Source organism: Schistocerca cancellata, unplaced genomic scaffold, assembly GCF_023864275.1.
Source record: "Schistocerca cancellata isolate TAMUIC-IGC-003103 unplaced genomic scaffold, iqSchCanc2.1 HiC_scaffold_923, whole genome shotgun sequence".
Lineage (NCBI taxonomy): Eukaryota > Metazoa > Arthropoda > Insecta > Orthoptera > Acrididae > Schistocerca > Schistocerca cancellata.
The window spans coordinates 17,501-22,500 of record NW_026046931.1 but is presented as its reverse complement, the minus strand read 5'-3'; the positions used below and the strand labels follow the sequence as shown (position 1 = coordinate 22,500).

Sequence of the window (5,000 nt, the reverse complement as noted above, 5' to 3'; positions counted from 1 at the left end):
GAAAAGTAATCGCTGACAGCACGAAGGATGTCACGCGACTAGTTAGCAGGCTAGAGTCTCGTTCGTTATCGGAATTAACCAGACAAATCGCTCCACCAACTAAGAACGGCCATGCACCACCACCCACCGAATCAAGAAAGAGCTATCAATCTGTCAATCCTTCCGGTGTCCGGGCCTGGTGAGGTTTCCCGTGTTGAGTCAAATTAAGCCGCAGGCTCCACTCCTGGTGGTGCCCTTCCGTCAATTCCTTTAAGTTTCAGCTTTGCAACCATACTTCCCCCGGAACCCAAAAGCTTTGGTTTCCCGGAGGCTGCCCGCCGAGTCATCGGAGGAACTGCGGCGGATCGCTGGCTGGCATCGTTTATGGTTAGAACTAGGGCGGTATCTGATCGCCTTCGAACCTCTAACTTTCGTTCTTGATTAATGAAAACATACTTGGCAAATGCTTTCGCTTCTGTTCGTCTTGCGACGATCCAAGAATTTCACCTCTAACGTCGCAATACGAATGCCCCCGCCTGTCCCTATTAATCATTACCTCGGGTTCCGAAAACCAACAAAATAGAACCGAGGTCCTATTCCATTATTCCATGCACACAGTATTCAGGCGGGCTTGCCTGCTTTAAGCACTCTAATTTGTTCAAAGTAAACGTGCCGGCCCACCCAGACACTCAATAAAGAGCACCTTGGTAGGATTTCAACGGGGTCCGCCTCGGGACGCACGAACACGCACGAGGCGGTCGCACGCCTTCGGCTCGCCCCACCGGCAGGACGTCCCACGATACATGCCAGTTAAACACCGACGGGCGGTGAACCAACAGCGTGGGACACAAATCCAACTACGAGCTTTTTAACCGCAACAACTTTAATATACGCTATTGGAGCTGGAATTACCGCGGCTGCTGGCACCAGACTTGCCCTCCAATAGATACTCGTTAAAGGATTTAAAGTGTACTCATTCCGATTACGGGGCCTCGGATGAGTCCCGTATCGTTATTTTTCGTCACTACCTCCCCGTGCCGGGAGTGGGTAATTTGCGCGCCTGCTGCCTTCCTTGGATGTGGTAGCCGTTTCTCAGGCTCCCTCTCCGGAATCGAACCCTGATTCCCCGTTACCCGTTACAACCATGGTAGGCGCAGAACCTACCATCGACAGTTGATAAGGCAGACATTTGAAAGATGCGTCGCCGGTACGAGGACCGTGCGATCAGCCCAAAGTTATTCAGAGTCACCAAGGCAAACGGACCGGACGAGCCGACCGATTGGTTTTGATCTAATAAAAGCGTCCCTTCCATCTCTGGTCGGGACTCTGTTTGCATGTATTAGCTCTAGAATTACCACAGTTATCCAAGTAACGTGGGTACGATCTAAGGAACCATAACTGATTTAATGAGCCATTCGCGGTTTCACCTTAATGCGGCTTGTACTGAGACATGCATGGCTTAATCTTTGAGACAAGCATATGACTACTGGCAGGATCAACCAGGGAGCTGCGTCAACTAGAGCTGAGCAGCCGGCCGCCCGGGAGTGTGTCCCGGGGGCCCGCGCGAACACGCAAGCGTCCGCTCAATTATTCTGCAAACAGGAGGAGGCTGAGCTCCCCTGCACAATACACCTCGAAACCCTCTCAGGTCCCGGCGGCGCGCAGCGCCGTCCTAAGTACTTGGTCGGGTTCGAGAGAGGCGCAATCGCCCGGAGTTAGGCGAGTAGACGCTTTAGGTGCGACCACCCGTGCTCCCAACTGAGCTTGCCGCTGCCGACAGAGGCCCGGGAGCGTGCTGTCGTGGCATTGCCGGCGGGAGACAACACGCGCCACCTACGGTGACCGGCAGCTCCAACGCCAGCGCCACAGAAGGGCAAAGGCCCCACGTGGGTGCCGAAGCGAACTCTCCCAGCACAGCGCACGTGCCAACACGTCTGCACAACTGCGATACAAACCACCAGCGAGAACCGCTGGGGCGACCGAGCAGCAGACGGCGTCGCGGCGCCGAGTGCCGGGCGGCGGCGCATCCTCAACGCACACAGTCCTCAATCGGACCAGCACACTGCAGATGTCCACCGCGCTTCGCACCGGGCCGGCGAGGACCCACTTTGGCTGCACGGCGCCGCGCGCAGGGTGCCCCGGCGCGCAGCTGCGCCGCCTGCCGCGTCCGTCGGCCGGCGCGCCTGCCACTGGGCGCCCCCACCAGCCGGCTGTAGCGCGTGCGCCCACGCACCGCGCGGCCAGCACGCCGGGCGGCCCCCCCCTCACCGGCCGGGGACAGTCCCACCCACCCACAGCCGCGTATCGCTTCACACCCAGATCCACATTCACGTTCATTGGTGTGGTGGGTATCGCTGACACAACCGCGTCATAGCTGTACCGATCGTTGCCCTCACAGATGTACCTCCAGCAAGATCAACCGCACCACAACGGGTTACCAGTTGTTCATTTGCGTAACGTCACCAGTAAACGTACACGTCCACGTCCATCCCCGTTTGCAAAGTCAACTATTATTGCATGCCTGCCTGTCAGGTGTCAAGACACACTACATCCGCTCACATCCACGCAACAAAATGTGCCCGACTAGAGGGCACGTGGAAGGTGCCCCCGTACGTATGCGATGTCCATTGCGCGACGAACTGTCAACCGGCCTCTGTAGCATGTCGCAGATGTGGAACGCGGGACACCGTGCTATCACATTGTGTGAGAAGAGACTACTATGTCTGCATACACGCGCCACTACATGAACAGACGGCTCATGCTGATCGCCATCCACTGCGTCCATTACTCCCACACGTCTCTATGGCGTACCACACTGCAATACAGCTGTTATGGGGAGATGACACGTAGCTGTGTACACAACATTCTGAGCGGGTTGCGGTTGGACAACAATACATTAATGTAACGTGTCATATGCCATTTACAGAGCAGGTTAAGGCACAACGTGGGTTAGGTTAAGGCACAACGTGGGTTATGTTAAGGCACAACGTGGGTTATGTTAAGGCACAACGTGGGTTAGGTTAAGGCACAACGTGGGTTAGGTTAAGGCACAACGTGGGGTAGATTGCGGCACAACTTGGGGTAGATTGCGGCACAACTTGGGGTAGATTGCGGCACAACTTGGGGTAGATTGCGGCACAACTTGGGGTAGATTGCGGCACAACTTGGGGTAGATTGCGGCACAACTTGGGGTAGATTGCGGTACAACTTGGGGTAGATTGCGGTACAACTTGGGGTAGATTGCGGTACAACTTGGGGTAGATTGCGGTACAACTTGGGGTAGATTGCGGTACAACTTGGGGTAGATTGCGGTACAACTTGGGGTAGATTGCGGTACAACTTGGGGTAGATTGCGGTACAACTTGGGGTAGATTGCGGTACAACTTGGGGTAGATTGCGGTACAACTTGGGGTAGATTGCGGTACAAATTGCATTACATTGCGGTGCAAATTGCGTTACATTGCGGTGCAAATTGCGTTAGGTTAAGGTGCAACACAGGTTAGGTTAAGGTGCAACACAGGTTAGGTTAAGGTGCAACACAGGTTAGGTTAAGGTGCAACAGAGGTTAGGTTAAGGCGACATAGGTTAGGTTAAGGTGCAAGATGGGTTAGGTTAAGGTGACATAGGTTAGGTTAAGGTGACATAGGTTAGGTTAAGGTGACATAGGTTAGGTTAAGGTGACATAGGTTAGGTTAAGGTGACATAGGTTAGGTTAAGGTGACATAGGTTAGGTTAAGGTGACATAGGTTAGGTTAAGGTACAAACTGGGTTGTGTTTTGGTACACATTGCGTTGTAGTACAGTACACGTTAGGTTTGGGTACGGTACACATTGTGGTATGGGATGGCGTGTTGGTGGGGGGGGGGGGGGGGCGGGGCGAGGTTCGTTCATATTGACCGTAGGAAGTGGATGCCCGAGGCAGCGTCAGTGTGTCAAAGGAGGTATGTCACGTTGGGATGCGCTTTTCGGTAGTGAGAGGGGGCGCGCCGTGTCCGAGGTTGCGGCAGACCTGTGTGTTTCATTCCTGCCAGTGTGTTTGTTCTGTAAGACGAGGCAGTGTGGTGATGTTGGGTGCACCCCTGTGTGGGACATGTGTGGGTGTTGGTGGCTTATCTGAGCAATTGTGGTTGTCGGACGAGTGGGATATTCTGTTTTATGATTGGACCTCGTGGCCTGGTTATCATAGTCTGGTTGGTGTACTGTGGCGGATAGGATGCACCGGACGTTGGTCCATGGTGGTGCTTAATTATTGCATCTGTGTCTGTTACAGGCAGAGAGTAGTGTGTGATAGAGTGTGTGGGTGACGTGTGGTTCCTTTTGTTTGCACAGACGTTCAGCATGTATAGGGGCATTTGCGTATTTGATCTATCTATGTGGGCCTGCATAGTTTACTGAGCAGTGCTGCGAGGTGACTGAACTACGAGCGACGTACTCATTTACAGCGGAATGGTTGCCTTCTACCAAAGATGGCGTATCGACTCTACGACAGCGTTGGCACCGCAGGAAGCGGTGTCGTAAAATGGCCCCCACACCGTCATCGTTGTGCGGGGTAGTGACCGTCTATATTGTGAGAGGAGTCCTGTTTGCCACTGGGCGTGGGGTCTCGCGTCCTGCGGTTCAGTGCCCCCAGGGAAGCGCGCGGACGTGGTGCTGCTGCTGCTGTAGCAAGCGAGCTACTTAGAGCATGTATAGGGACAGCGGGAATATGGCATATTGGATATAACTCTTCATGAAACGCATGATATAGGGGTGGATTGCACGTTACGAGTGCGGGAAGAGTCCGCCGTTCATCCGCTGGAGTTGCGATTTGGGCGGTTGGGGTGGGGCACTTGCGGGTGCGGGTGCGAGTGGAGTGGAGCGGAGCGATGATCGGTCGACGACTTCGTGCGGCGCAGGCACTGGCGTTGGGGCTCCTGTGGTGGACAGATGATGCAGGCTTTGTGGGTGGCGTCGGAAAATGGGCACTGTGGGCCCTAGCGATGTCGTCGTCGGCTTGTCGTCTCATAGATGGCAGTATCGTCG

The 5,000-nt window shown here is 54.6% G+C and overlaps 1 non-coding gene across 1 annotated transcript in view; it reads right to left on the bottom strand.

Annotated features, from left to right (window-relative positions):
• The window catches only part of LOC126149298 (small subunit ribosomal RNA), a 1,909-nt gene extending 424 nt beyond the window's left edge, over window positions 1–1,485 (bottom strand). The window contains exon 1 of the ribosomal RNA XR_007530795.1: window positions 1–1,485. This exon is cut by the window's left edge and continues 424 nt beyond it. This is a non-coding gene — a ribosomal RNA (small subunit ribosomal RNA).
• Between the last annotated feature and the right edge of the window lie 3,515 nt (window positions 1,486–5,000).